Genomic DNA, 22009 nt, shown 5'->3' on the forward strand with positions numbered 1-22009 from the left:
ACTACATTTTTATATTTTCTCCTTTCGTCAATTAAATTCAATATTTCTCCTGTCACCCAAGGATTTCTACTAGCCCTCGTCTTCTTACCTACTTGATCCTCTGCTGCCTTCACTACTTCATCCCTCAAAGCTACACATTCTTCTTCTACTGTATTTCTTTCCCCTATTCTTGTCAATTGTTCCCATATGCTCTCCCTGAAACTCTGTACAATCTCTAGTTCTTTCAGTTTATCCAGGTCCCATCTCCTTAAATTCCCACCTTTTTGCAGTTTCTTCAGTTTTAATCTGCAGTTCATAACCAATAGATTGTGGTCAGAGTCCACATCTGCCCCTGGAAATATCTTACAATTTAAAACCTGGTTCCTAAATCTCTCTCTTACCGTGTCTACGTAAGAGCTTATAAATACAGTTAAAAGGCAAATAACGCCATTTTAGAAATACAAAGCGAGCTGAACAACGCAGCGAGCAGAAAAGAATGGTATAGCAGTTGATATAAATTTTTGAGAAACAAAAAATTATGAGTCGACTTAAATAGAAAAAATAGTTCGGTAACTGCACGAGGGAACACGAAATCAAATATCAAGTAACGGCTTTGTACCACTGAAGAAGATTTTATTACGTAATTGTAGCTGCTCTCTAAGAATGAGACCATCATTACGAGAAATGTGTTTAAAAATATTTCTAATTCTTCGCGATCATCTAATCTACGGCCTTTCTTCTCAGTGTGCAAAATGCTGATATCGTGAACAGCTTTGGGTGCGTGACCTGTACAGAAGATGGTCGGCAAAAGACAAATTCTGGGTGCTAGTGCCATTTTTTCTTAAAGATGTTCTTTGCATCTGACTGTAAAGGCACGTCTTATTTGTCCTATGTAGTAAGACGAGCAAGTTTCGCAAAAAAATCTTACAGACACCAAAGTTTTTCAAAGGGGAACAGATCGATTTTAAATTGTGAATAAATATTTTTTTCAAACAATTATTGGTTGAAAAGACAACATAACAGTTGTATTTATTACGAAGAAGGCGTTGACTTTGATAGGAGATGGGTCCCAAGAAAGGAATAGAAAAGATCTTCTTTTGGTTGGACTCAATGATAGACGTGTCGATTGTAGTAATTTTTTTAACAGCTTTCTTTTTAAGGATGTCTACAACTATGGCAAGTTAGTATTCGTTATTGACTGATATAGTTTTGATTAAATTAATTTCTTCCTTGTATTTTTCTTTCGAGAGAGGAATAGAAGTAGCTCTGTGAATAGCAGAGCGAAAGAAAACGTTTTATGAGATTGAGGGTGCAGGGAAGAGGTAGGTACGATCTGATCGGTAAATGTTTCTTTACGAAAAACATTAAAAGAGATTTTATTTTCTCCTACTGTTAGCGTCAAGTCAAGAAAGTTCAGTTGGCAGACCTCGTTTTCGAGTTCACCGGTGAAAGATATTTTCGTGTAAAGTTCATTAAAGAGATTGAAAATACGGTCAATAGCATCAACAGGTCCTTTGCAGATGACTAAAATATCATCGACGTATCTGAAACAGGAGAGAATGCCCAGCGCTTCCAGAAAGTTAATGGAAATGTCAGCAAGGATACCAGCCAACGGATTTTCCATAGCGAGAGCATCGGATAAAATTATTCATTAAATTCAAAGTAGCCGTATTTGACTACGACTATGATTAGATTCATAAAATCAGTAATTTGTTCATCTGAAAGTTCTTTTTTGAAATGGCGTAAATTTTTTCTACGATCCAAAGCGTTTCTTGCACGCGTTTCTTTGCAAATCAAAAATCTTTATACAAACGTTCCCGGGTTGTTCCACTCGCAGACAGAGTGAAGGAAGAACAGTTGTCTATATGCCTTCATATGAGCCCTAATTTCTCTTATCTTTCCATCGTGGTCGTAGCGCGAAATGTAGTTGGCGGAAGTAGAATAGATCTGCAGTCAGCTTCAAATGCCGGACCCATAAATTTTCTCAGTAGTATTCCTCGGACAGAACGTCGCCTTCCCACCAGGGATTCCCATTTGAGTTTCCGAAACATCTCCGTATACTTGCGTGTTGTTCGAACCTGTCGGTAACAAATATAACAGCCCGCCTCTGAATTGCGTCGATGTCTTATCTTAATACGACCCAATACGGGTCCCAAACGCTCCAGCAGCGCTAGCGTCCTATACGTTGTCTCCTTTATAGATGAACACAGTTCCCTAATAAAATCTCCCAATAAACCGAAGCGAACATTCATCTTGCCTACCACAATCGTCACATGCTCGTTCCATTTCATATCGCTTTGCAACGTCACGCCCAGACATTTAAACAACGAGACTGCTTCAGGCAGGACACTGCTGTTCATTACGGGTTTGTTCCTCCTACAAGCAAGTATTTGTGATTGATCATCTTTGTATAGTAATAATTCGGTGAAAACGTATTCGAAATCATACTTAATATGCTATTATTGTCGTAAATAATCCACAATCATGTGTAAAACTATTTACAGTAACATACCGAGTGATCAAAAAGTCAGTATAAATTTGAAAACTGAATAAATCACGGAGTAATGTAGATAGAGAGGTACAAATTGACACACATGCTTGGAATGACATGGGGTTTTATTAGAACCAAAAAAATACAAACGTTCAAAAAATATCCGACAGATGGCGCTTCATCTGATCAGAATAGCAATAATTAGTATAACAAAGTAAGACAAAGCAAAGATGATGTTCTTTGCGGGAAATGCTCAATATGTCCACCGTCATTACTCAAGAATAGCTGTATTCGAGGACTAATGTCGTGAACAGCACTGTAAAGCATGTCCGGTGTTATGGTGAAGCATTGGCGTCGGATGTTGTTTTTCAGCAGCCCTAGAGATGTCGGTCGATCACGATACACTTCCGACTTCAGGTAACCCCAAAACCAATAATCGCGCGGACTGAGGTCTGGGGACCTGGGAAGCCAAGCATGACGAAAGTGGCGGCTGACGCGCGCAAGAGATCTTTCACGCGTGTAGCAATACTTTGCTTTTTTTTGTTCTAATGAAACCCCATATCATTCCAAGCATGTGTGCCCATTTTTACCTCTCAATCTACATTATTCCGTGGTTTATTAAGTTTTCAAATTTATACTGACTTTTTGATCACCCGGTACTTCGCATGAAATGATAGTAAATTCGATTATAGTACTACGGAGGTACAAAAAGATATCGTAACGTACTGTAATATTATTGATTTATGCAAGAAGGTCTACTAATCTCCTCAAAAACCTGGTTTTGCATCACGGTAGACTGAAAACCAGTTGTAACTTTCTCAGTTCGAGACGTAAGCCTTTTGATGTTAACGAATCGCCGTGTTCAAGGCCCATTGGTATTTTTTTGCCTGTAAATAGCTTCAGAGTGTTTCATGTAACGCAGTTAAAGGTTTTATGTCAGATGAACGGAGATGGTGATAAATGTAGCACCTTACTTCGAACACGAAGCGGTAGTATAACGGTGCTTATGGTGATACTGTTTTAAATGTCAAACACTAGGAACTGTAGTTCTGAAACAAATAGGTCCGTCGCAGACATACAGAGCAATCAACTGATCCCTTTGTTCGAGATGCTGCTATAATATAGAATTAGTAATTTCTCTTTACTGAAATATGTGATAGTGCTGTACGTTCAAATGATTTAAAAATTTATTCGTGCTGCGGGTGGCAGCACCTGTCGACCAAGAACTGGAGCACAGTACGGGAAGATTGCAATCAATATAGAGTCCATAGGGTAGTCACAATAAGCTTTAAGATCATAGTACTGCGATATAATTCACTACCAGCAATAATAAATTGAATGATAGTTCAGATTCTGTGTTCGAAAAAACTAAACATCACTAAAGCGGTTACCCTGTGCTTGCGCGACAAAACAAATGGCCGAGCCGCAGAACAGAACAGCTGAATACACGAAACAAGCTGCATTAGCGATGCGGAGCAGCCAACTGCAGGCCAGGATAATGGGCTGAAAGAGAACTCCGATATCGGTTCTGGAAGATTAATTCGCCAGTTAAATCTCCACCAGGAACCAATATCCAGCATTCACAGATACCTACCTAATCCTCGCTTCCAAACGAGTTGCTTTCCGATTGTAATTATCTCGGTACTCGAATGTCAGAGGGCATTTCTTTCAATCGTAAAAAATCAAATACAAGCTTATAACGGTCATGGATGTATTTACAAAATATGGCAAAACACAGCTTCGCGTTCATTCATCATCCAGGAGTGATATTCATGGTTATTGTGCTGCGTTTTATGACTAATGGGCTCAGAGAATGATTTCAAATTGAAGGAAGATACTTGGCAAAGTGAATTATTATTTGAATGATTTTTTTATGCTTAATTCCTGTTAATTGTATTGCTGATTTTTCAAGAACGAATGGAGGAATCTTTTAAAAATAACGTTTTTCTCAAAGAATGTAGTTATCGCATATTCGGCCTGTTATGACATTTTAAAGAAACAGCTAAATTTTAATTGCGTCATGCTTCGTTCCTTTTAACGCTTGATGACCAAAACTCATTGTACACCTATCACATTGCCAGCAAAAACGATTTAAGTTGACAGGTTTGGAAGTCATTGTATGACCTTGTGACCCATGAACCTGACCTGGTCTTTGTTTTCATTTGAATATACGATTTTAAAAGTTAAATTTTTATTTGAAGACAGGCTTCATCACAATAGTAATACAGAAAAAGTACAACAAATCATCATCAAAGCGCATATATTCTTATGAAAATGAAAAACATTAAATGTTGAATACAAATTTTCGATATGAAATTTGAAGATGGCTTTGGCATAGCACATAACAACGTTTTCGTACGTTCTACGAACTTTGCTTTATATACGTCGCACTAATTTCAGGTCATATACAAAGCAGCAGAATTACTGCGGAACGTAAAACTGTGCCTATAATACCAAAAAGGCTTCAGAAAAGGAAGAGCCTCTGTGTCTGAAAAGCATCCTCAGATTAAGAGTAATATGAGGTAAAAGTACTGCAGGTGCATTTGTTCATAAAAGAAGCATATGACTCGATCGACCAGCAGACGCTCCTTTGGAAGAATTTGGAATAGGCTGAAAAAAAACTAGGGCAACTATAAATCAAAAGGTAATGGAACCCATCTCCAAAGTAATATTTCATGGAGAAATTTCATTGCCTAATAAGGCAGAAGTTAGGCAAGGAGATGGGCTGTAACCCATTTTATCTAATGGAAAAAAGTAATGAGAACGTGAAAGGAAGCCACGTAAGAAGTAAAAGGAATCTGTTGAAGTGAATGCTGATAAAACACGCCTTAATTTTAACCCCATCGATCGTAGCTCTTGACGTGCGAACTAGCAGTGCTTTATGTGTCACATTTGACTCGAAGTGTATCTGATAAGAGATGTGGCAGAGTTCTGGTTTGGAGCAGATGAAAATATATTCTTAAAATTTCGTTTGCCTAATATTGAGTTAGTGCATAAGTTCATAGCGTCTTTTACATAAGTTTAATAAACATAAAAGATACACTTAAATGAGACTTAGCCATCAATAATATGTTCTCCTTCACTATCTATTAAAGTCTGGCAACGATGGCGTGGCTTTTCGGTTCCACGACTGTATAAATCACGTGGTTTTCAAGCGAAGAACTCGTCGAGCAATGATAGTTAGCAGTTCGTAGTACACCACACCGTCGCTGTTCCACCAGATGCATAACATTATCTTTTGTAGATGTGCGCAGATATTTGTATGGGGTAGTTGCTACTTTGTTCGGGCTCAACCATTCCTTTCTTTTCCATACGTTAGCATAAAGCCACCATTTGTCCGTCAGCAGTAACGACTTAGGACGGGAATGGTTCTCGTTGTTCACCAGCCAACTGATAACGTTTAAGCAGCGATGCACATACGGTCACCCGCTACACCCAATTTTTGAACATTCCCCTTTGCATGAAAATGTCGCACGATGGAGGAATGGTCACAGTTCATTGTTATTTCTCGAGCACACTGACGTTGATAATTGTGGATTAATGCCTTTAAACGATCGTCATCAAACTCCTCTCTTGTTGGATATGGAGAGTCACTAATGTCGAAACGATCCTCCTTAAAACTAGAAAACGATTTTCTTACGGTACTCTGTCCATTGGCATTATCCCCATATATGGCACGAATGCTTCTGGGTACCTCCACTGCTGTCACATCTCTCTTGTACTCAAACAGAAGAAATATTCCGATTTCTCCATCTGGCGCTTTATGCTCTAGCGTCCACAGCTCCACTCACTATCTCCAAATCACAAAATGGCAATATGTAAACTCAAATAGCAATGATAACTACAAATAAATGATGGAAACTGATAAATAAACCCATAGATACCGGAATACCAACATGCAAAACGAAAACGCTACGAACTTCGCACCAACCTAATATATGCACCTAACTAAAATGTCAAAAATGTTTTCTGCTTGTCGAAATTTCCTTGTGATCAGAAAATAAATTTTTATAAATTTACGTGTACCATCTTAAAAATGTGTTGCTGCAAATGAAACTAACACGAAAACATAGCGCAACTCTTCCAGAACCAACTAATAGCTGTTCCGTCTTTGTACATCGAACAGTTTGCGAGTTACAGCGCAATGAATGAAATGTAGGATTACTCGTGAGTTTCATGGGATATGTAACAACTCTATTCTCAACTTCCACTTCTGGATGAGCAACTGCTAAACCTAAAGTAATTTTAAACAGGGGATTAGGTGTGTGACAGTACCTCTGTTATGCGTGTTGCATGTTAATTTGACAAGACGTGCCGATACGGTCAGTAATGTAGAAGAGATGGACCGCTTGTAACATGACACTGGGTTGCACTCTAGACTCCATTCCTTGCTCCATTCCACCTCATTTTGCCTTAATTATAATTATTGTGTGGTTACTCTTACCTCAGATATTAATTAAGGAAATGTAGACTGACGTAGGAGAAAAATCTTGATTTAATAACTGTGTGAATTCGAACTATACACAGATAATTGCATATGAACTAAAGCATTGAGAACAAACATGATGCATGATGGCACGTCTCTGGCTAACGCAGCAGGGTGGGGGGGGGGGGGGGCGTCGGGTTACAGTTTGCGTTCCTCGTCTAGTAGCTTTCGGAATACTGGGACATTGATACCTCTCCCGAACCCTTAGTTACCCTGTGAGGACACCCTCTCACTGCAGGAATGAGACCGCCCTTTTATCAGAGTCGGGAGGGGGGAACTCAGGAGGGAAAGGGAACGTGAGGGGAAGTAGACGAGAATAGTGCACAGTGTTCTTACATTATTCAGGAGGGATGGCAAGGTGCGTCAATGAACTTTGTTAAGTTTCAGAGATATTTTCAGACAAAGATTTATTCAAATAACGTTGCGATAAGACATTCAATGGAAGTTTATGTGACGGGGTGCTCGACAGCAAAACGATGTCCGTGACACTGAAGCCATCCTGGGGCTCCGTAGAGCTCCTGGGAATTTGATATAATATTATATCACTTTATCATGATGTACTACGCTCCTGGGAAACCTTAGTTACCTTGCAAGGATACCCCCTTACTGCAAGAACGACACCGCCCGTTTATCCGAGTAGAGGGGAGGGGGTCGGGAGAGGTGGTGGAGGAGAGGGGAAGGAGGGTGGGGCGATGTACAAAGACGGATATATATTATTTTATTATGATGTATTACGCCGGAGACAGTTTCAGCGTCGTCGAAGAATTCCAACTATCCACCGATGTAAGATGTGGCTACGCAGATCCGCAGATAGTTTCACCTCTCAATTAAGCCTTCAACGCTGCTATAAGCCTTAAAATATGTAAGTTTCATGTTTCCACAGTCTATGTCAGTTTTACAATCTCTAAAACATAAGAAGTAGTATTCCTAAACTAGCAACTTTGACAGCGCGTCCCGTGTATCGTAAGATTAAACTCCTGTGTGTTAAACCTGACTGTGGCCTCGTTCAAAGTGAAGAAGTCGATATTTTTGCTAAAGAAACTACAAAATCTAGAACCTTGACCGACCTCGAACTTTCGGCTTCAGAGTTGTACCATCTAGCCACACAGAATGCCTTTCAACTATGGCAAGAGTACTGCAACGTGTCTCAGTATTTCAGGGGAAGATATTATGCCTGTGTTCTCTTTTTATTCCGGGTGGATCTTGGTTTTGCGATGTTCGCCTACTTAAATGGCTGATATCACTGTCTGGCGTATGAGGTTCAACCACGGAAGTTTCCCGACAGTCCTTCACAGCACTGGAATTACTCCAACTCCATTCCGCGACTGAAATACCACAACAGAAGGTGACATCAGTTACAGCCTCTTTGCATATGCAGAATGGGAGAGGCGTAGACAATAGTTCTTGCAACAGTTACATCGGCTGAAAGCCTAATTTTCTCCGAGTGCTGCCATTCTACTTTCTTTGAATAATCCTGCATATAATCAAGAGTTTTTAAATTTTTACAAGCTACCAAGGTATATTTGTAGTAAAAACGCAGCACTGAGAAGTATATACTAAGATGGTTTTGTGTTCTTTCGGACATGTCCGAAAGAACAGATACCATTGGTGACCATGCAGCTCGTTAGAATGAAATTACAATGAAAGGAACACCCTTAGCTGCTTACAGGCGTTGACATACGTCAACGGGGACAAATGAAAATGTGTGTGTCGACCGGGACTCGAACCCGGGATCTCCTGCTTACATGGCAGACGCTCTATCCGTCTGAGCCACCGAGGACACAGAGGATAGCGCAACTGCTATATAGTATAACAGGCGGGGGCACTACGAATATAGTGCGGAACAATACGTTGAGAATGTGAGTTTCGCGGGAGGCGTGCCAGAGATAAATCCCTGCAGTCGCGCTATCCTCTGTGTACTCGGTGGCTCAGATGGACTTCGGCCAGAGAGCTGGTTGGCCTCTGTAATAAAAAAACTGAGTGGAAGGATCAACAAAACGAACGAACCGGATGTCATGTGACGTCCGCAACGAACAAACACAACGATCAACAACGACCAAAATGCAAAAAAAAAAAAAGATGGATAGAGTGTCTGCCATGTAAGCAGGAGATCCCGGGTTCGAGTCCCGGTCGGGGCACACATTTTCATCTGTCCCCGTTGACGTATGTCAACGCCTGTAAGCAGCTAAGGGTGTTCATTTCATTGTAACTGAGAAGTATGCTAACAGTAGTTTCATGTTAATGTGTTTTGTAGATATAGTTACTTCACCTTTGGCACTGACTATTTGTAACTCGGTTGTTTCTGATTTTTTCGTTGTCTTTTTTTACTGTGGTGCCAGAAGAATTAACTCAGTCAAGCTACCATGCCAAAAACCTTTCTTAAAAGCGGTTTTATTATTTATTTATACTTGTATCACAAAAGCATTGTTGATCGTTAATATTTTTACACGTTCTTTATGTTTTCTTTAAGATTCCATAACCTGTTGTTGGAAATCGTACATGCATGTCAGTCAACAGGAGGCTTATAAAGCACTTTGTTAAACTTGTATGTGTACGTTCTTATGTTATATCGTCAATTTATGTTTTGTACTGCTGGATAAATGGCTTTTAGTTTCCGAAGACCAAATAGATAAAAAAGTTTTCACTCTTGCGGTTCGTGCCTGCGTCTTCTTGACGATAGCTGATGAATTGCGATGGTCGCTGTGTAGCTCAAGTGTCGTATCTCTGCAAGTGCTCCAATATGAGACTGGTGTAGTGATTAAATATCTAAGCTTTACAGAATATTACGTCGGCACTTAGAGGAACACAGACACGTTAAAAATTGAAATACACAGTATTAGTGTACTACAATACTGTGGAACTTTTCAAAATGTCAGAGACGCGCCGCGGAACCAAGAATGAGGTGAGCAGTATCTTAACTGATCAGTGGATTCCAAAAGATATAAAAACTTACACCAACTTTGTAGTATGGGACTGATTGGACGGTTTGACCCCCTCTTCTATGGACTCAGGCGCAAGTGTAATTGGGGAAGTGTTTTATTCTTTATATACAACTAACTTAACGCCCGATGCTTCGCTCGCGTAGACTGTATCGTCTGTGCAGATTTGTTTAGTTTTCCTTTTATTTGATCGAATTATATGTTCTTACGCCCATCGCTCATGAGTAAATCTACACACTATAAAAGTTAGTGGCCCTTTACATGGCTGCCAGACTTCGCATAATTAAAGTGTTCCAAAACATTTAATTTCACATAACGAGTTAAAAAAAAACAATCGGCTATGTTTTTCTACAGTTATTTGCGCCAATCTTAGACCGGTACTAAATTCTCGCATCTCAAACAAATATTCCTGTATATGGAGTCACATTCAAACGTGGTGTCTATTTCGTCATTGCTAATGATTAGTTTGAGTAGTAATTACAACAAAAATAATTTAATAAACATATTTCAGGCCCACTGAAAAATTAAATATCAATAATTAGTTTCTTTTTCTATGCAATTATGACAAAGCTGATTTGTCGTGGGGACTATTAAATAGCTTTCTTTGATGTAGTTCACAAACTGCGACACCTTATAAACTTTCCACTCTCATTAAGGCCATAGAAGCATGGTCTTTTCCGAAAAGCTATTCTGCTTTCTTAATGAAATGATTCTATGAAATATTTTCCCCTATTTCACTCCCTTAGGGATTGAATTCCCAAAAACACTGGAACACACATTTTTTCAGTCCTAAGCGGTAAGTTAAATAGCTATTTTCATAGATGTAGCTTCAAACATGCTTTAATAATTCTTTAATAATGATTTATTTAAAAAACTTTCACCAATATTTTCACCTGCTTAGAGGCTGAAATTCCAAAAACGCAGCAACACGCATTTTTTTATTTATGACCAAGAAAGCAAATATTAAATTTCGTAGCAACATATTTTCAAAAAACCTTTCATTCCCTCTTTCACCCCCTTAGGGGTGGAATTTAGAAAAAATTCCCTTTTTAAAGGACGCTTACAGTAGAAGGTCAACTCTATCTATGTTTTGACATAACGGAAATTTCCATTAAAATTTTCATCTCATATTCTACCATCTTAAGTGTTGAATTTCCAAAAACACTGTAACATGTATTTTTAATTAATAGCCCAGAACTCAAATAGCAATCTTTCTATAGATGTATCTTTAAATATGCTTTAGCAGTTCTCTAATAATGATTTATTTAAAAAAAGAAATTTTCACACACTATACACCTTCTTTGAGGTTGTTTTCCAAAAATGCTGGAACACGTACTTTTTAATTTTTGACCGATAAACATTTTTTCAAAAACCTTTAGTCCCCTCTTTCACCCACCTAGGGGTGGAATTTCGAAAAATCCTTTCTTAAACGATGTGTACAGTTTAAGATCAACAGCCTCTCGAAAATTCAAGTTTTTGTTATTACCGGTTTTGGCTGGGCAGTGATGAGTCAGTTAGTCAGGACATTGCTTTTCATACAGATAGATTTTAGCAAGCCACCACGCTTTCAAGTGAGTAGTATTTCCTTCTAATGATAGTTCTACTCACAATACCCAGCCGACATAGATCCATTCCTAACTAAGGGGGTCCTGGCAGGGTGGTAGCCCCTATCTTAAATAATGTTAAATTTATTCATATGAAAGTACCTTTCATCAGAAACTATTGGGAATAAAAATTTGTAAAATATATGACGTGTGGTTACACATTTCTAACCACTATAAAAGAAAGACTTCTAAAAATATAGACTAGTTTTGAGATAATAATTATTTCTGTAAAAGGTGTACATCAGAATATGAAACTTTCTACATATTTCTGTGGAAGTTAGATTCTAACTTCTGTGAGATTTACAAAATAAAAATACACGATACTCAGCGTAGTGTATCGTAATTTTGAACAAATTCTGGCAAGTAGAAGCTGTGAACAAGTACAATTTATTCTTAAAAAATACAACTAATGGGAAACAGCCATTAAAGTTGTCAATGCATTCCCGCTCCATAAGATGGGTTGTCTGCCTCCTCTTCCATCTGATCTTGCAATATCCTTTTTCCTGGTCGTCTGTTTTGTTTTTCCCTTTATTGAAGGTCTCTAGTCGCTCTTTCGGGTGCCCTAACTCTTTCTTTATCTAAATTTAACATTTGTTTCACTATAAAACGACCAACAGTCTGTAGCGGTCTTCTCAGAAGTCAGAAGTTCATACCTTGCACCAATTCTTTCACTGAACGTTGCTACGCCATCAAAGACACCTAAGTACAATGTACTAATTGACATACACACTCTCTCGGTAATTCTGGCTCAGATTACGCTGTTATGAGCTCGTTAGGATTCTGGGTGTGGCCGTGAAGACATTTCTTCAATGGCCTTACATCTGACAAAGCCCTGAAAGTTAAGTTCAAGACATCCACTGCAGCGAAAGGAATAGCCTTTTATGAAAAAATTTCGCACCATTTTTCTGTGCTTTGTTGTATTTGCACCATGAATCACATACTGGGTGACACAGACCATGAATGGACTTATCGTTTGTTGGACAGAGGTGGAAAACAAATTGCCCATACTGATTTTCTGGTATTTTCTATGCCACTAATATCTTGCCCGATAGCTACACAGTAATAATTTTGATTTTATCTGTTCTAGCTTCTGTGAGTCGATTCTTACCCTCTAATGCTCTGCCTTCTTCCAATTTATTTCCCTTGTATGCAGTTTGCAGTCGTCACAATCTCGTACTCGTTCACGTTTGTATATGACCAATGCAGCTTCTCCATACCGTTTCTCTTCCTCATCTGCTTTGAAAGTTTTTGAATTCCTATATCCTAAATAATTGACGAATCTTACATTCTTCAACTGTTCATATTCTTGGAAAAATGGCTACGCTCACTCAACGTTTTTTTTTAAATGAATGAATAAACTAGAAATGAGGCAATAATACATATGTATTATATATCAGTGGAAAGGGGAATATTAGGTAGAGTAAGATCAAACAAAACAAAATTCAGTGTTTCAACTGGTACGGAGCCCCTTAAAGTACTGGGTATTCCTTATCCACATGGGTAACGGAAGGAAAGTGTCACGTTCTCGTTTTTGCAACTATGAACTGTCATGTAGGTAACCATCAAGTTAACAAGAGCGATGCGCAATTTCAGGGTAAATGCCGGGCACCAGCAAAAGGGTTCAGTATAGGCCTACGTCACGGCCAGAGAAGGACGCTACGGTGCGCGCTGAGCAGCAAAAGAACATCAAAGTCACTGCATACGCAAAGGAGCTGCCCTGCTTCTGGGCTCGGAACTCAGACCGTGGGGCTAAAACTATCCAGAATGGAAGTATCTGAATCATATGTACACAAGAGTGAAAAGAGAAAAACGACTCGATGGCGAAGGAACGGCTGCACAAGTGGTCGGCCTTTCGCTGGGCTTCGGTGGAGCGGACGTGAAAGGGGCAGGCGGCCTACTTTAAAAGAGAGCTGCCGGCGCATTTTTCTGCCCCGAAGAGCCGCCATTACAACGCTGCGCCGGATCCAGCAGACTGCTGCGGAATGGGAGAGGGCGGTGGATGGGGGCTGGTTGTGGGTGGGGGGGCAGGAGGGTTGGGCGTAGAAAGTGAGTACACAAGTCCGCCCCCACTCCCTCCTCTCATTCCGCCGATAGCCGCGGCTGGGCCAGCGCAGGCTTAGGAGGGCTTCTATAAACATGAGCCGCCCGTACTCCAGCCCCCACACCACGAGTTTCGTGAATCTCAGCGCTACACGCGGGTCAACTCCTGAGAAATATTGGCTGATAGTGCAGTAGAGGCTTTGACAGAGCATTCGTGTATTTCCCAGTAGAGTAGGTACTCACAGGGATCTCTTTGGAGAAGATTTTTCATATCTTGACTTCATGTACGTACTAATCGGTGTTCTCGACAGGAAATATATTTATTCCAAATTCATACAATGACGGAAAAAATTGCAATACCAAGAATTTAGCGATATAAACAAAACCTGGTATTTGTACATCTGGAAGATGATATAAACTCACATTTTTCTCCAGTGGCATGAGACTGGCGCTAGTAAAGCCACTATGGGGATGCAAATCAAGTTTGCCTTAACTATCGTGAGCCTTAGTTACCTATGAGATTGGATGTGGTGAGTTGATGATAATCAAGAATACCTTTAAAGTGACAAAGACGCTATTATCAACACCTCACTGAATTTGAACGAGGGAGTGTAATAGGGCTACTAGAAGCTGGATGTTCCTTCTCTGATATTGGAGAAAGATCTAAAATGTAACGTAGTCAATGTACATGACTGCCGGCAGCGGTGGTCTCAAGAATGGACGGTCACAAGAAGACTGGGTTCCGAACGACCACGTGCACTACGGAGAAGGAAGACCATCGTGTTCTGCGTATTACTCTGGGGCATTGTACTGCATCTGCAGCAGCATTATGACCAGTAGTTGGAACCAGAACGAATTGCTACAAATCGGTTACTTTAAGTTCAGCTCCCAGCCAGATGCCCTGTACGGTGCATTCTAATGACTCCAAACCACTGCCATCTGCGACTTCGGTGGTATCGAACGTGAGCTCATTGTAGGACAGGGTGGAGTGTTATTTTTTCTGATGGACGCTAGTTCTGCTTCGGTGCCAGCGATGGCCATGTGTTGATTAGGAGGCCAGTTGAGGGCCTGCAACGAACCTGTCTGTGGTTGGGACACTGGACGTATACCTGAAGCTACAGTCTGGGGTGCGATTTCTTATGACAGCAGGAGCACTCTCGTGGGTATCCCACCCACCGTGACTGAAAATTTGTACGTCAGTCTGATATTTAGACCTGTTGATCTGCTCAAAAAAGTGGTTCAAATGGCTGTGAGCACTATGCGACTTAACTTCTGAGGTCATCAGTCGCCTAGAACTTAGCACTAATTAAACCTAACTAGCCTAAGGACATCACACACATCCATGCCCGAGGCAGGATGCGAACCTGCGACCGTAGCAGTCACGCGGTTCCGGACTGAAGCGCCTTTAATCGCACGGCCACACCGGCCGGCTGTTGATCTGCCATCCAATAACAGCATTCCAGGGGGTGTTTACCTACAGCATAACTCTCGCTCACATTTCACCATAAGGCAAAGCGAAAAATTTTGGTGCGGTATTTGGTCGGACATGACGATAGAGAAACATTGACGGGGTCCAGAAATATTAAAAAGGGCCTCGCTGGTGGTGGAAGCTTCAGTGAGAATGTTCTTGCCAAGTGGACACGAGGGAATGTCAACATGCAATATGTGTGTGACGTAATGGAAACCTACTGGCAAGTGGAAAGTTTCGTCTGAGCAGCATGTCAATGCTAGTCCCACCAGAGTGGCTTGAGACAATGCTGATTCTCTCAAACTGCAGGCATGGTTTCACCACCATCCTCCATTTCAAGAGACCGATGTGATTATGTCAGTGTGTGATGGAATAGTTGGTGGGGAGCAGGTGAATTGTCATTCAGCCCAAGAAATAGGAGACCGCTGACCAAGCAGTTTAGTTCCCCACCCCCCCCCCCCCCCCCCCCCCCCCCCGCCGCCCCCCCTAAACCAACCAACCAACCAGGAAATAGGCAAAGTATGTATGATAAAGAAAATCGGCCAAAACTACAACAACCTTAAGCGGAAACACATGGATAAAGTTGTTACACTCGTCCAGGTTACACAAACCTTGATAGTTGGCTCAAAAATGCTGTCTGATGTTGATCCTACGACGTTGTTTCAACGAATTTGCATAGCGAAACAGTCTGACGAAGATCTGAAGCACTTTTTCATTCACGTACTGGCACCATATCCGTTATCGTTGGTCAGCGAAGATGGATTACTAAAGGGAACCATACCTCTGTTGTAGAAGGCTTTCAAGCCAGCAGCTGTTCCCACTGGATTACAAAATAAAACGGTTGTTGTGGATGGATAACTCCTTCTTCTTGCATGGAATAAGCACGAATCTTTTGGTGTCATTTGGAAAACTACACCAGCTTTGTCAGCTGGCACTATGGGTCTACATTGACTGTTGTGTTCGATGGGTACCTAAGTCAGGAGAATCAGCGGGGCACTAAAAGCTTGGCAAGAGCTCGGCGTTTAAAAGTGAAGACTTCAGCCAGAATAATGTTTGATGAGAGTACACTACCGGCTGTTTTCCAACAGAAGTTCTTGGGAAATGAAACGAATAAGAGTCGCCTCACTCAAATATTGAGAGAACGTCTGGAAGAATCTTCCGTTGGAGTATTGGAGGCGGCAGAGGTCGCTGATTTATTGATTGTGACAACAGCTTGTTCTCAGTCACCCAGGATAGACACTGTGCTTGTAATCCGTGACGATATTGACGTCCCAGTCATCCTGTGTGGGGCTCCCAGCAATGCCATCTACAACAATATCTACCTACTAAAGCAGGAAAAGAATTTCGTGCAAGTTTGAGAAGAAACACCACCTGCTCTCACATGCCTGTTCTAGGTGCAACACAACCTCCATGCCATTCGGGCATGCGAAAATCAAACTTTGTAGTCTCATCGACAGGACTTCAGCATTGAGGGAAGCTGCTATGGTGTTCTACAAGGCATTTGCAACTCCAGCAGACGTCAGAAGAGCTAGAGAGAAGCTCCTGATGGCAATTTACGGCACTGGAAGAATGACCACCTGCGGCGGCAATGAGCTGAGATATCATCTCTTTGTGAAGATGCTGGTTCCTGTTTTGACAGGGGGTATATAAATGGGCAAGGAAGTCAGGGCTCATTAGTTCCAGATTAATCCCAGTTTTCAAGGCGAAATTGGTTTTTCTCGGTAGGCTGCTCCAGTAATAGTGGGGGAAGGGGAGGGGGCAGGAGTACAAGTGTGGCACAATCAGGCCTAGGATTTTAGGTACTGTACTTCCACTGTCTTGCGTGCAGAATCTCTCCAGTCTGCGCAGTGTTTATACGCCACACATAAACAGCAAGGAAGAAAACCGATTAATTGTGTGGGCAGAGGTCACGGTGCTGATCGAAGACGGAAGCATGGCTGCAAGCCAAGAGCTGGACTATTTGTCTGTGGTTGTCGTACGTACAGCCTGGTTATGCCAGTGGCGCTTCGTAACTACTCTGAACGCCAAGGAATACATTTGTTGTGACTTGGCAAGACAGCCAAGTCACTATGAGAGGGAGCCGAAAGGCACGCGCTTAAGCTCACGCAGGCTGGCGTGAGGTCTGGAACAGTTAAGGGAATTTTAGTAGCAAATAAAGTACGTAGTTGATGTAATACTTAACTTTAATCCACAATTGGTGTACATCGCTCTTGACGGTACATTAATAATAAACTCAATATAACTGGTAATGGCGCCTTGCTAGGTCGTAGCAAATGACGTAGCTGAAGGCTATGCTAACTATCGTCTCGGCAAATGAGCGTATTTGTCAGTGAACCTTTCCTAGCAAAGTCGGCTGTACAACTGGGGCGGGTGCTAGTAAGTCTCTCTAGACCTGCCGTGTGGTGGCGCTCGGTCTGCAATCACTGACAGTGGCGACACGCGGGTCCGACGTATACTACCGGACCGCGGCCGATTTAAAGGCTACCACCTAGCCAGTGTGGTGTCTGGCGGTGACACCACACATTGACAAACGAGAGAGAATTAGCTCACTGTTCATATTTCTGTTATACATGACATAAACAGAACACTCGCTCATGTCACTGCAGCATCTACTCGCAATAGCACCAAAACGTGTACATAGAATAAAGTATTACTCTGCAGAGTAAAAGAAATTAAGATGAACTGCATATCTACGTACGCGAAAAGTAGTAGACCTGCCTTACTAACCTTATTCAGCAGGAACGATGTTAACGCCATTCAAACGTACCTCTGAATTTTGACGAAGTGGTGACCACTTGTACAGGAGCTCAGTTCTTCTGTCCTTCATGTTTGCAAATTATCCACTATTTGACTCAAATCAAGAATTTCTAAAATGGGGTCTCGTTCAGCAGAGAAAATTTCGAGTGCTGATATTCTTTCTTGGTCCATAGTATTTTGCAAGAAGCTTCTGATCTGTTTCAGTGATGAAAAACAACGTTCAGTCGTACTGGGCTTATTTACAGAAAGGACCATATTTGCTACAAAACGGGATCACTTAAAGGTATAAAACTGGGGTTATACTTTCACACGAACCCCCAGATTAAAGTAAGTAAAAGGACGGCGTGTTTTCAAACTCTGTGTCAGAGTTCATCAGTTTTAGTGGATGGCGACTGTTAACATGTCAGTATCTCGGCACCTCATGTCCAGATGCTTTCAGAGGGCTATGTGTCCAGAGAATGCGGTGACCAGGACAACAGCCGAACACCCTCTGTATCGAGGGAGGTCAGGACAGCACGGGTAACATGCGGTCTTGCGTGATCTTGTTGTAGGATTACGTTACGGAAAGCTCGGAGATGGGGCTAGGCTAGAAATATGATGACTAAGGTCCAAATTACTAGCTCCGCGAACAGTAGCAGATCTTGTTGTGTACGCAATGGCACACATACAAATAAGCCAGGTACTGAGAATAACGATGAAGAATGAAGGTGGACACACCGCTATCGGCACACCTGTCTCTCTACCACCGTGAAAAAGGGAAGCCGTAACAACGATCACTGTGCTGCCATTCCCTGGTGCTGCAGATGTCATCCATTTGGGTACTTGCCCTGCTGGAAACTAGACACTTTTCTGCGTCAAGGAGTATGACGTTGTTGTGCTAACGGACAATGTATCTGTCCTCTCGGGCGCTAGACCTGTGGAGTGGTTGACATTTCTCATAACGTTAAGTTTGGCCTTCCTGAACCCATGAATTCCATATTAGCATAACAGTCGTGGGATCTTGACCAACGCGATCAGCAATACCACGAAACGGTAAACTGCGGTATCGTTAAGCCACGAGGTAAGATAGATGTTTCTCATTCCTACGAGAGGTATAACACGATTTACTCACAAAACAAATAGCAAATGTGATTTCTGAATGAGAAATCCCCTATATAATCTTAATCATAATCATAAAAGCTGGTTATTTAGAATAAGTGTCAAGCTTCTACATCCAAATGGATCCTGAGCAGATCACTTGTACTTTCAAATTAGTGACACACGTATGAAATGGGACTTGCATACAGACTACCAGATTCCAAGTCAGAAAAATCAGAAGGATGATATCCAACTGAAACGGAGCTGCGCAATGTACTGAATTATAGTATCCTTGTTGCATCAAGCAGGCACCCTATGCACACACCGAAATAGAAAATGAAATTGTTTTCATATTTAACTGAAGTGTACCCCCTCCGCCCCTCCCCAACGCATAAAGTCAAGAAAAGCTCGTTAAAGAAACTAGCTCGGAAATAGCCTGGGGTAATAAAAGAAAACCACGAAATCTCATGGCCAGGTTGTCTTAATCACAGCACCGCTTCGGCCGTCGTGTAATATTTAAGAGATAAAGGCACTTGCGAAGAGTGGTACGGGTACTCCATATCGTTGTTTAGCACTAAAAAGCTTCTGGGTCGATACAACAAGTTTAACACAACACCCACTCGCTGCCCGGCTCCCTGTTTTACAGCTCACGTAATGAGTTAAAAGCTTCTGCGTCACGCGACATAAAATCTGCGTAACTGTTGCAGTTCCGGATTTCTGGACGCCACAAAAATAGGATTGCAGTACCAGCGACAACTGCTCTTGCATCGAACGGCCCTTTCAGTTCCTCTTTATTTTCATACGACTTACATAGTACTTCTTGCCGCTTCCAAAACTTCACGAAAATGGTACCAGTAAAGTGTAATTAATAGACCAACCAAAAAATTAGTCACCGACAGGAGACACAACGCTAATACCACGTACATTCACACATTCACATATGCCACATCCAGCCGAAGCCGCTCACAAAAAAAAAAAAAAAAAAAAAAAAAAATGCATTTGGAAAGACGAAGTCGATTTTGATCCGATGACGGAATAAGCAACCTGGGGTATAGTAGATGTACTGATAATGGTTTCAACGTCGTCCACCAACAGATAGAGCAGTGGTGTAGCTAATAAAACGCCTTTTGTGTCTACCTTTTAATAGGAAATGCTCACAGCAGAAGGTTCAGTGTGGTGCAAACGTGTGAAGCAAGCAGGCAATCATGCCACGGAGACGCACTCAAGTTTCCTACAGCCAACAGAGAGAGTTTGAAAGGGGTCAAATTGTGGCCTGCCAAGTGGCAGGATGCTCCTTTCAGGGAACCGCCTCACAAGTTCGACCTGCTGCGTTATTTGCACAACGATGCTGGTATCACTGGTCACGTGAACATTCTCACACCCTTAGATAAGGTTCTGGACGCCCGCGAGGATCTTAGTATTGTAAGGACAGTAGTCACAGATCATACAGTTACCACAGCGCAGATAAGAGGGCTTGTGGTTCCAGACGTGTCAGCATAAACTGTTGGGAATTGGTTATTAGCAGTGGGACGACGGGCATATGCACCTTTATCCGGTCTTCCACTCACGCCGCAGCATCGACGTGTATTGGTTGACTCCTCCCATTCGAGGATCCCTTGGAAGACGGAACGGCGCGCCGAGGTTTTCAGCGATGAAAGTAGATTCTGCCTGCACGCAGGTGATGGTCGTTTACTCGTAGGATGTAGAGCTGATGAGCGCTGTCTCGTAGAGAGCATTCGTACGAGACACGCTGACCCCACCAAAAAGATTATGGTCTGGGGTGCGATAAGCTACAACTCTCGTTTTTGTGGAAGGGACGTTAACCAGCGCTCTGTACGTGCAGAATTTTGTTAGACCTGTTATTTTGCCGTTGTTGCAACAAAAAGGTGATGTTTTGGTCCAACAGGCAATTCTCGCAACTTTCCTGGCCAGCACGTTCAATCGAGCATGTGTGGGATATGATGGGACAAGAAGTGACTCGTGCGACTCGTCAACGAACTGCTCGCACAGAACTATGTGAACAGTCGAGCAGGCGTGGAATAATGTAGAGCAGGACAGTGTTCGCCAACTTTTCGGTCGGCTGGATGCCAGAATTAGCGCCTGAATTGCCACCCGTGGAGATTACACTATGGAATAATATGGGTGTTACAACACAGATCGATACCTGGAGCCTCAGAACCGCTTGTGCTATTGACCTGTAAATGTTATCATTTCATGTACTCTACATACACTATTGCAACAATGTATCTTGAGTGACCTAGAAGGCTCTAAAAGAGTGTACTAATTTTTCCGGTTGTGAAGTCTCAGACATTTTCTATGAGATTAAATTTGAGTTTTTTAGCGTTTCAGTCACGGTGCGGTAGGGCACCTGAGTGTTTGTCAAACCGAGATTGTATGGTTCTAGCGTTGTGAAACCGTTCGTTGGTATCCTGGAAGACGAGAGTGTCCACAGTCGTCATGTTGATGTGTGCGAAAGGGCAAACTTGATCACCGAGAATGTCGACACAAACATCCTAATTTATGTTCTCAGTAACATGGATGAGTGGGCTCAAGTTGTGGTACAAAAAACAACCTCAGTCATCACGGAACGACCTACTACCTGAACTGATCCTCCAAAAACTGTGTTTTAAACGCTTCATTGTGGTGTCCGTCCACTCGACTTATTGTATCATTTGAAAGGAAACAAAACCAAGTGTGGTGAAACAACAGAACTATGCTCATTGGCAAGTTGGAAGCACAGGGGACAAAGTGAGGCCCTGTTTCATTTTAGAAAGTAATATACTGGGATATGATTGGTTATTTTATTTTAATGGCCGGAATAATACATGACTGTGGCTGAGAGATCTAAATATTAGTATGATGGCTTCTATTTCCAAGTAAATGGACGTACCTTACCACCTTACCACGATGCTGGATTGTGCCATCATTGGCGTACCCCTCCATGTAGGCATTCCAAAGGTCAAATTTGCCCTCCTACTGACGAAGAAGTGAAGTTGAAAAATTTATATCGATCACCTGTTGAAAGAACTGAATACCAAAGTGAATTGTTATGAAGGTTACCAGCAACTGGATGTTCCGACCAGGAAGATTAGTGAAGACTACGTTTCTAGAAGAATGAATAGCCGACGGGGATTAAGTATCTGATGATGACTTAAGCGTCGAAAGCGG

General features: G+C 41.8%; 1 protein-coding gene and 1 non-coding gene across 2 annotated transcripts in view; both read right to left on the minus strand.

Annotated features, from left to right (window-relative positions):
* Positions 1–22009, minus strand: part of LOC124795805 (atrial natriuretic peptide receptor 1-like) — a gene marked incomplete at its 3' end in the record, with an annotated part of 376775 nt that overhangs the window by 277319 nt on the left and 77447 nt on the right. The gene's annotated exons all lie outside the window — the stretch shown is intronic.
* Positions 8663–8739, minus strand: Trnat-ugu. The gene has a single exon. It is a non-coding gene; the product is annotated as a tRNA-Thr (tRNA).

This window comes from Schistocerca piceifrons, chromosome 4 (assembly GCF_021461385.2).
Source record: "Schistocerca piceifrons isolate TAMUIC-IGC-003096 chromosome 4, iqSchPice1.1, whole genome shotgun sequence".
In the NCBI taxonomy this organism is placed as follows: domain Eukaryota; kingdom Metazoa; phylum Arthropoda; class Insecta; order Orthoptera; family Acrididae; genus Schistocerca; species Schistocerca piceifrons.